General features: G+C 32.1%; 1 long non-coding RNA gene across 1 annotated transcript; it reads left to right on the forward strand.

Moving 5' to 3' along the window:
- The first annotated feature begins 345 nt into the window (after positions 1-345).
- Positions 346-11,477, forward strand: LOC140446026 (uncharacterized). Its single transcript, XR_011951456.1, has 3 exons — positions 346-484; positions 5,849-6,078; positions 11,277-11,477. It is a non-coding gene; the product is annotated as an uncharacterized lncRNA (long non-coding RNA).

Here is an 11,477-nt window from a genome sequence, read left to right on the forward strand (position 1 = left end):
GTAAGAGTCTGGATGTTCTTTGTTTTAAACATTCTTTTGTATTGTCTTTTTTGGGTCATGTCATAACGAACGTTGAGAGTATCCATTCTTCAGGTATAACACTGGTAAATAATACAGATAATGTTATAATAGGGATTTATTAGATCCCTTTTTATTCTATTATAAATGTCTCTTTTATAAGAAAATCATAAACTACACATAAAAGCCGTTGGAAATTAAAGGTGTAATTTACAAAATGGATATAAATTTATGACTGTTGCATAATAGTACTTTCATTGCTTCATAAATTTCTTTTAACAAAAATTACGAACAGCGAAAGTAAAATTTCGAGAAGTTAATTGCTGTGGACTGTTTACTATGCTGTTGTAGTATTATGAAACCTGTTAAGATTCTTCGCTGAGAAACGGTACTTCCTTATACATTCTGTACGGCTGGGTACCATCAGTTGTGTCGCTACAAGGACGGTGTCATCGCTCTTGAAAATGTAAGTGCAGATTTTAATACATTTGTTTTATAACATATAAATAATTCTTATTTGTTTTTAATTTAGTAGTAATATTACATATTTTCTACAACATTGTGATGGTTCATGTTTAAATATCATATTGTTTCAACTAAACAGACACTCATTAAATTATATGTAATTAGATACCGTAAACCCGGACTAGTTTGGCCCATTTCTTAAAACCTTTTAAATTAAATCTCAATCAATTTAGCATGTTTCTACTAATGAGCTGTGGTCATCTGTTTAACATAAGTAAACTACCTCAAACACCATGCATAAAGTGTTTTAGTGTTTTTAAAAAATATTTTTTTACTTTTTAAATATATATATATATATATATATATATATATATATATATATATATATATATATATACTCGGTAACCAGTTGCCACTCCTCTCGATTTATCCATAATCTTCTTCTATGTCTCTGTTTTTCAGTCTGTTGTTCGTTACTCTTTTTAGTCTAGATTTTCCAGCTGGACGTCTCCAGAAATCCATTTCCGTTGCCTCAAGTTTTCTCTTGTATCTTTCCTTTAATGGCATACTTCACTACTGTAGGTAATTATACTTTTAATGATTGTGTTATATATTTTGTGCCTGTTGTTATTAGAGATTGATTGATCCCAAAGGATACTATTGAGAAGGGAAATTGCTTTTCTTGCTTGGTTGACTTTTAAAATTTTTATCTGGGCCAATGTTATCCTTATGTTAGGGTTACTTTGAACCAATATGATTTTACTTATGTTAAAGCAATATATAAATAGCTAGAGTCACAGAAAAACATGGGTTTTTTAATTAACAGTATATTTATATGACAGAAAAAAAAACATTTCAAATGATGAAATGATGTTGTTTTAGAAAAGGTAAAAATATTAAGAAAACATACATACAAAAAGCAAACAATTTATATTTTTACAAATTGCTGACAAAAATAGTAATCTTTTTAACATTTTTGGAGGTGGGGTTTTTTTCTTAATAGCACTCCATTTATAGAGTCCTTTTCTTTGGGCACTTTCAAAACTTTTTGGTACGTTCCTTGCATTCAACAACACCTTCTTACACGTTAACAGCTATCTCAAAAGTTAGCTGTTAGCTTATTTTATTTAAAACGAATTTTCGTTTTTTGCAGATTTGACTTTAATTCTTCTTCTTCGTTTTGTTCCGGGGGTTTTATGGCACTAAAAGAAGTAGATGCAACTGGTTCGATATTTGTGTGATTTTCTTGGAAACCACTGATTGTGTTTATTTTCTCCTCTTCGTTCGTTGAAAGAATCATGCCCTTATAACCAGACGAAATAAGGCTGTAATTGTCACTATCTTTTATCGAAGACGAAAGTTTCATGACTTTTTTATTCATTTTTCTCTTTTGCTCTTAATTTTTCATTTATTTTCTAAATCTGGCTTTTTTTCAAGTTTTTCCCATTCTGTTTCTATTTTTTTTTATTCCTGTTTTACATCTTTTTTTCTTTTTTATTTTGACCTTTTTGATTTATTTGGTTTTTTTTATACTAAATAATATCGTTAGTTGTTATGCTTTTTCCAGCAGAAACGTCTAATTTTTTGTTTTTTTCGTTTTACTAATCGGGGTTTAACAACTCTTTGCCTTTGAATATTCCCAATCATTCCCTATTAATATATACACTGTCTTTGGTATATTCATTTTAAGATTAACTCTTTGTATTCTGTCTTTAATTTTATAAACCTTTATGTTCTCGTTTTCACTCGCTACGACTACTCGTTATCGAAGTAGCCGTAGCTGATTGTCAGAGAAAAACAAAGCTGTTATTGACATTTACCACCATACGTACCATAGATAAACAGCATCTCTTATTAAATCCTTTATTATTAAAAACGATTCAGATATAAATCTCCTCGCATTGTTATAGACATTTGCGGTATCTCGCAAATACTCCTTACTAAGACCTACTTAGATATAGATATGCTCTCCTCCAAGCCATCCTGCAACGAAAAATATTTGGACGAGGTCTAGGAAGAAGAAGAACATCTTGGTTAAAGAACCTCAGAATCTGGTTCAATACAACATCTGTGCAGCTTTTCAGCGCTACTGCAGATAAGATAAAGATTGTCATGATGATCGCCAACATTAGTGACGGATAGTCACATCAAGAAAAAGAAAAGAAGACCTACTTCGATCAATGTTTTAAAGAGCTTTTTGTTAGTTTCGTATTAAATGCTTTTTCTTAATCTACTCTTCTTTCGGTTATAACATTTACGTCATCTATTAGAATTACTTCCCTTCTAGTTCCAACACTCTCTACTAAGTTTCTGGTAAAATTTATCCTTTAAATGGTCCATTAATCTTCTGAAGCTGCATTTGCGCCTATTATCTTTAAGCCACTTTTAGCTTTATCTCAACTTTTACTAGTTTTTTATTTATTTGTTCCTCGTCATTATATCACCCAGCCCTTTGCCTGCACTGCTGGACATAGACCTCCCTTATGTTTGTCCATTGTGCTCTATCTTGAGCACTTTTCATCCAATATCTTGACATTTTTTTGAGATCGTCAGTCCAACGAGTAGGGGTCTTCCTCTACTTCTTTTGTCTAACCTTGGCCTCTACTTAAGCAATACCTTCGTCTACCTTTCATCACCGATTCGGGCGACGTGTCCGGCCAAGTTCCATTTCAGTGTGGCAATTCTAGAAATAACATCGGTAACTCTTGTTCTTCGTTATAAGTCTTCATTTTTAACTAGGTCACGAAACAATATACTTAGCATTGACCTTTCCATTTTCCTCTGAGCTATTTGCAGTTTTATAGAAGTTTCAGCTGTCAATGTCGTTTCGGCACCATAGGTCATCACAGGCAACACACATTGGTCAAATATTTAACGTTTTAATGAAATTGGTATATCGCTTTTAATAGTTTTTCAGTTTTTCATAGGTTGCCTATGCTAGGTTAATTCTTCTTCGTATTTTGCATGTTTGGTTGCCTCTTGTGATCTTTATTTCGTGTCAAAGGTAATGTATTTTTCCACCAACTAGACTTCGTTGTCCTCAATATTAATATTTCCGCTAGGTACTTAGTTTTTTCATGAATTTTGTTTTGAAGATGTTTATTTTAAGACCCACACTGGTACACAAGTACTGGTACTAACTGAAGTTCATGTAGCATTAAATATATATCTCCTTGAGGTTGTCCGAGAACAAAACTGTGTAGTCTGCAAATTTCAAATATGTTAATCTTCTACCGTCAATGTTCAGGCCTGTCTTTTTCCAGTTTTTTATAAGCATATTCTAGTGCTGCAGAAAACAGTTTAGGCGATAAGGTATGACCTTAACTCCTCTGCCGATTGGGATATAATCCGTGTTTTTATGTAGTTTCACAGACATAGTTGCGTTCTTGTATGTATTGTAAATTAATCTTGTTATCAGTAGTCAATGCGACATGCTTGTAGTCCTTCCAGTGTTCTGTCAAATTCTACTATCCCAAAGGCTTTATGGAAATCTGTAAAAAGCCAGAACGAGTGGTCTACTGTATTCGATAGTCTTTTCTATTACCTTTTTAATGCTCTGTAGGTGATCATTTGTTCCAAATCCGGTACGATTCGTTACTATTCTTGTAAGGAATTTATAGGAGACTAAGCAGACTTGTAGTTCTTTAGTTCATGGGATCTCTATTTGTTTCTAGTTTTTAACATTTCGTGACAGCCTTTTTTTATCAGTATACTTTGCACATGCTGCTGCTCTTCTTTCTTTTTACACTTCACTATATAAATAAACAAAATCTATAACTCGCCTGTTCCTTTCCCTTTCTTTTTTGTTTCTTTAAGGACTGTTACTTCTAAGGTATATCTCTTAATTTCTTTTAACATCTCATCTGGCATAGTTCTAATACCTTCTAAATACCTTGTAAATTGCATGTTCTAAAGCTAATTAACTTTTCTTCTGCAACAATTTTTGCAATATTTTTTTTGTGTGATGAGGAGCATGTCCATCGCCACAATCTTCAATCATTGTAGACTGGAAAGATTACGCTAACGGCCTTCTGCCCTTAGCCGAGATTCGCCCTTATCTTTCTCTTTCTGAGATAGAATTGTGGTTTAACATATAGTTGTTAAATTAAACTACCTCCGAAGAATATTTGTGACTCTAGATAGTTTTTATAAATTTTCTTCGTTCTGTCACAAATTTTCTTAAAATTTTTTTCTTGTATTCCGTTCAGAATTTTTCGAATTCATTTTTCTTGTTTTTTCATTCATCATGCAACCTTTTCTGTCCACTGCTGGACATAGGTCTCTCCCATTTTTTGCCACTCTTCACGGTTCTGTGCTTCTTGTTGCCATTTCTTGGATATTCGTCCAATGTCGTCCATCCAGCGTGTTGGTGGTCGTCCTCTGCTGCGTTTGTTTTCTTTTGGGCGCCAGTCAATTAGTTTTCTGGTCCATCTTGTGTCTTTCAGTGTCGTTATGTGACCTGCCCAATTCCATTTCAGCTTGGCTATACGTTCGACGACATCACTGATACCTGTTCTTTTCCTTAAGTCTTGATTCCTTATTTTGTCTTTTTTTGTCACGCCAAGAATTGATCTTTCCATGCGCCTTTGTGCCACTCGCATTTTTAGTGTTGTTGTTTTTGTGAGCGTGAGGGTTTCTGCTCCGTATGTCATAATAGGAAGAACGCATTGGTCAAATGTCTTCCGTTTCATAGCTATCGGGATGTTGCTCTTAAAGATGTGTCATAGTGAACCATACGCTGCCAAAGCAAGTGTTATTCGTCGTTGAAATTCGCAGGTCTGGTTGTCCTTGCCTATTCTGATTTCATGACCAAGATATATGTACTTTTCTGTCAATTCTACCACTTGATTTTGGATGATTAGGTGTTCGCTGGGAACTAAATTTGTCATAAATTTGGTCTTACTGATGTTCATTTTTAGACCTATTGTTGAAGATACGTTTTCTAATTCTTGTACCATTTGTTGTGCTTCACCCAGATCTTCGGTAATAAGTACTATGTCGTCGGCAAAACGCAGATGATTGAGCATTTCTCCATCTTTTTTATTTCTCTATTTTCCCACTTTAGCATTTTAAAGGCGTATTCGAGGACCGTTATAAATAATTTAGGTGAGAGAGTGTCGCCCTGTCTCACACCTTGCTTGATATGAAGTTCTCTGGTGGTATCATGTAGTTTTACACGCATTGTGGCGTTTTGGTATAATGTTTGTACTAGCTTTGTGAGCCGGTAATCTATTCTTGTTTTTTGCATGCTATTTATTTAATTATATTATATTTATATAACTTTCTTGTGTTATAAATATGATTTTAAGCCAATAAATAAATAATGTCTTTATTAATTAGCATATTTCATATATAATTTTTGTAGGAGTATTTTATATTGCTTCTGTTGCATTCTGCTACTGCCAATTTTAACAATTTATGGTGACGAAATCTCAGACTGTAAATGTAAAGACGGATTTTCCGCAGTCAAGGATGAGCATGGGAATGTATATTGTCAAGGAGTCGTACTAAAGTCCATATTGCCCTGCAACATTGTATTTAAACCGGATTGTGTCTGCAGTGTTGAAGCTACTAGTGTAGTTCAAGATTCGTCAGGTAAAATAATATTTTTACTATCTACTAATAATTTTAAAAAACAATTTTTAAATTATAAATAATGTTTTAACTTAAATAAACATCATAAAACAGGTGCTTAAAAATACGTTCGACTACTACTTCATCCGCTTTATGAGAACTGTAATATGCTATAAATTAAAATTTTTAACGAATGTTACATTCAACTAACAAATATATATATATATAGTCGGTTCGCCATATTTACGCGGGTTTCGGATTAACAAAATTATGCTAATGACTCATTGATAACCAGTTGCAGTAAACGACTTCCCAGAAAATTAGGTAAAAACTGCATTAATGGTCATATTTTAAAATACATTAAAATAACATTAGGGTAGGTATAAATTTGGTACAATATTGCAGTTGAATTGATTCTTTGCCAGTGTTGACATTGTATGTTTGGTGGAAATATTTAAAAATGCCTAGACGTGTGTTAGATGTAGATAGTCTAATTTCTGGTGTACATAAGTATTTTATGGATGAAAAAGAAAATGGCGGTCCTTTAAAATCGGTAATGTCTGTTCAACAACGCGTATGTGATGCTCTAGGAATTAGTGAAACCAAACTAAGAGGAGTATTATAAAATCGCAATAATGAACGACCGAAAGAAGATCACCGAAAAACTCGCCTATCATTGAAAACGAAAGATATTCTAGATGGAAAAAAATTTGAAATTCGTGATACCATTTATCGAATGCGAGCCAACAAGGAACATGTGACCTTAAATACAATTCTCTCGGAATTAAAAGATAGAAAATTTGACGAAATTGGCAGAACAAGTCTATGGCAAGTGATACATAACTTGGGTTTCAAATTTCAAAAGAAGGATAACAGAAAAGCCCTTTGTGAAAGAAGTTCTGTTGCGCATAAAAGAATTAACTTTCTAAGAAAATATTCTAAATTAAAAGAAGAAAGGGCAAATTTTATATATTAAGACGAAACATGGATATTTTCTAGGGGTGCAACCAAGAGAATATGGCAAGATGATAACGTAAAGTCTATCAAACATACTGATAGAGAAGGTAAGCGACACATAATTTTACATGCAGGAGGGAAATCGGGTTTTATAGAAGGTGCTGATTTAATATTTTCATCTAAATCAAAATCAAGTGACTATCACGATAATATGAACACAGAAATGTTTGTAAAATGGTTACATGAAAAACTTCTCCCAGGTTTAAGTGAGTCCAGCGTAATTATTTTAGACAATGCACCTTACCATTCTGAAGTATTAAACAAAAGTTCAACGAATTCTTGGACTGTTAATAAAATTAAAGAATGGTTGACAAAGGAACATATACCATTTACACAACATATTTTAAAATCAGAATTATTACGCTTGGCAAATATCCACGCAAAACCAAAAACCTTTGTTGTGGATCAGATTATTGAAAGTTACGGTCATCAAGTTTTACGCCTGCCACCGTATCATTGCCAGTTTAATCCCATCGAATATATATGGGGAATAGCAAAACAATATTATGACAACCATATTGGGCCTAACGGTTATAGCGACGACGCAGTTCGGGAAACTTGGCGAAAGGCACTTTCAATTGTAACTCCAGAAGTGTGGTGCAACTGTATATTCAAGTGCGAGAAACTAATAGAAGATTGGTGGACTCGTGAAAATAAAATAAACGAAATAAGTGCAATCATAATAACAATTGATGGTGATGACAGTGATGATGATGACGATTATGATATTTTTGATGATAATGACTGATTTTCATTTTTGTTGGCAAGTTAAATTTTTTTATTTTTCATTAGAAATTCTCTCCATGGAACAAATATACATAGACCATATTTTCTGTGTGAAGTGTAATATAAAATTATTACTAGGTTTATATTAGCCACATGAGACTCCATTAAAGAAGTAATTCTCGTTATTATACTGTCAATTATATAAAAGATTTTCCATTATTATTTAATTAAAAAAAGTTATGGATTATTTTTCATTTCATTTGACCAGTTGATATTTCCCAAAAGAGCAGGTAATTAAAACTGGGTACTTAAAATAAAATTTTAAATCCGAAACCCGCGTAAATATAGCCAACCGACTTTAAAAATAATTTAGTTACTTGTACATAAAGGTACTGTAATTTGTTAGGTAGTTATGCGTTAAGAATCTCTTCTACTGAATAATATGGTCTTTCAAATATGTAGATAGGCTTTTGCCATTTTACGGAACTTAAGGAAAGAAGTTGCAGATTTATGTTATAAAGGGAGATGGTTGCATAATTTTTTTGCCGAATATAATACAGATTTTTTCACTAACTCGGTGAACGAGATCGGTAAATACACATCGACGGTTGAATCTATGGTGAAGTAGTCATGATTAGGTCTTGCTGAAAAAACATGTAGGCGTATACGCATTAAGCAAACAGTTTCTAGAATATATAGAGAGTGAAGAGTTAAAATTCCGTGATTTTTGAAGTAGCTTTTGCAATGTGTTATTCTACTTAGACCGAAAAGATACCGTTTTGCTCTTTTTTGTAATTTAAAAATAACATCAGATTGGGCAGCTGTACTAGAACCCCAAAAAGGAAGGCCATATCGAAGATGGGACTTGAACAAAGAAAAAATGTTATTGTGGTAGATGCTCAATTGATTTCCTTCGAAACAGATCTTATTGCATAGTAGGCTGAGGCTAGTTTTTATTTACAATTAGATATGAATGGACCATCCAAGGTTGCTGTCTATAAAAATACCAAGAAATTTAACAGAATCAACGATACTAATCTGGCTGTTATTACAAAGCAAGAGTTAAAGAGATCCTTATAGGAAAATGATACTGTCCTATCTAAGTTAAAAGTGAGTAAATTAGAGTCGGATCAGATTTTTATTTTAAGTAGATCAGAAGTTATAGCTGCATGAAGAATTGCAATATTAGAGTTCCTCCAGGTGATACTGGTATTATCAGCAAAAACAACAATTTTCACATCGATTTTTAAGTTAGTATCATTTATAAAGATAAGGAAAAGTAGAGGATCCAATACTGAACCTTGTGTTACTCTACAAATAATGCTTTTGTGAATAGTATAGTGAATAGTATTGTGAATGAGTATCATTTGCTCAAACTAGTTGTTTCATATTCTTCAAGTAAAGTTGAGAGAGAGAGAGAGAGAGAGAGAGAGAGAGAGAGAGAGAGAGAGAGAGACAGAGAGAGAGAGAGAGAGAGAGAGAGAGAGAGAGAGAGAGAGAGAGAGAGAGAGAGAGAGAGAGAGGGTGTTACAGATTTAATATTTCCTTTGTTTATTTTCCTTATGTGGTCGATGAAACTAAAAATAGAATAGACAATAAATTGGCTTTGAATTTATTTTATAAAAACTTACTTAGTTATATAGTTTCATAAAGGGCTTGATTTCTCTTCTGGTAGTATCTTCATGTATCTTTTAAATTGTTCTTCTTTAGGTTATTGTTTTCTTACCAAATGTTTTCTTTATCAAAACTGTCACATGTTAGGTTAATTGCAGGGTATGCTTATCTTGAGTGACATGACATTTAACCTCTTCTGACAGGTTATTTGGCATCAATTTCTAAAGGTCAATTTATAAAAGTTGTACTTTAAATTGTTGGTCCTAATAGATTGGAGACAGGATATCTTGTCATCAGTTCGTTTAAAAGTTGGATTTGTGGTTTTTTGAGTTGTTTTTTTTTGAGGAAAAAAGTTGAGATTTTTGGGTTCACGTGTGCCAAGGGTACTGAATATACAGGAAATTTCTGGATTTAAAACTCAATTTCACCTCAACAGGATCGGGAATAAATTCTATTTGTAAAATAAGCGCTTATAGCGGATTAAATTCTTGATTGAGAATTATTTTACATTAAGGTCACCTTACATCAACGGTAAGTCCTATCTAAGACCTATTATTCCATGAGTCACAACTTAAACACTTTCTAAGACTATTCTTTTACTTTCAGACCTTATACATTTATTTTATATTCTTCTCCTCCTTCAAATCTTCTATTTGGTGTTTACTTTTTATTGGCTTCCATACAAGCTGTTCGTCGTTTGAATCTACAACTTCAAGAAGCTGATTGTAGGGTTATTGGATATAAAGAAGACCAAGTTATAGACCCTAAGAAGGAAAGTGGACAATAAACTTGGTGAGAATTAACCATTTTACCTTTCCTGCAACCATCTTGTCTACCTTACCATATTTGGGATAATACTAGTCACATATTCAAATAGTTTATCTGTGGTTACATACAACTGATGTATTTATAATAACCTTCTCTTCCACCAGACGTTTAGATAATTGAAACTATTAATATCTGAAATAACAGTAACCTTAAATTATAATTAGTAGTTTATAGTATAATTAGATTAAGTTAGATCACAAGTAAAGTTAGATATTTAGTTACTAATTAGGGGTATAGATTACAAGGTATATTTAATTTAGTTAAGTTAGTGTTAGAAACTTAGTAGGAATAAATTACCACAAAATACAGACGGTGTGATATAATATTAGGTTAAAAACTTACCGCTGACAAAGTAGTGTGCACCTAAGGTATATATATATATATATATATATATATATATATATATATATATATATATATATATATACGCTGGGGTTATTCAAATCATTGTAATAATCCATATTCTTTGCCCTAAGCATTAAATTATATTACAATTAACCTCACTATTGAATAAAAATTTAAACTATAAACATAAAGTATAGTTCTTGACAGGTGACAACAACACCTCCGCTGGGTTATGGCTAATGGTCTGATAAGCGGCATTATTCGATAAATTGGGCCCTAACATTTTACCCACCCCACTCTCCGGGTATATATTGGATTTAAACCAAATCTTAAAGAGCTGGTCCGACTATACCACCTTTAATTTATAACAATAGAATATTTTTGTAACAAGAGAGAGAGAGAGAGAGAGAGAGAGAGAGAGAGAGAGAGAGAGAGAAAAGAATATATTGTAGAGTTAATTTAAATTTGAGCATATGAATAATATTTTGAAAAAAAATTTTTACAATATGGTTATTATTTATAACACATGTAAACAATTATTATATTTTATATTAACAGAAACACATTTAATTATAATAATTCTTTTAATAAAAATTTTATTATTTTTAAAATACCATTATTTATTAAAATCTTTTTAAGTTTTGTTAAATACTTTAATGCCGTTTTAGTAATTAAAATCTATTTTTAAGGTACTTGGTGTGGTCGATTTATCGACGGAAAAGAAGATAGAAGGTGGGAGTGTGAAAATAAAGCAGAATGGGAGACTTTTTATCAAGAACATCCTGAGGAAAAACCAAAGCAAAATAAAAACTAAGCTATGCTTGCAAAACTTTGAAAGTTGTTATATTAGTTTATTATATATTTATTAAACAGTATTAATTTTTTCACAA

Source organism: Diabrotica undecimpunctata, chromosome 7 (assembly GCF_040954645.1).
Source record: "Diabrotica undecimpunctata isolate CICGRU chromosome 7, icDiaUnde3, whole genome shotgun sequence".
In the NCBI taxonomy this organism is placed as follows: domain Eukaryota; kingdom Metazoa; phylum Arthropoda; class Insecta; order Coleoptera; family Chrysomelidae; genus Diabrotica; species Diabrotica undecimpunctata.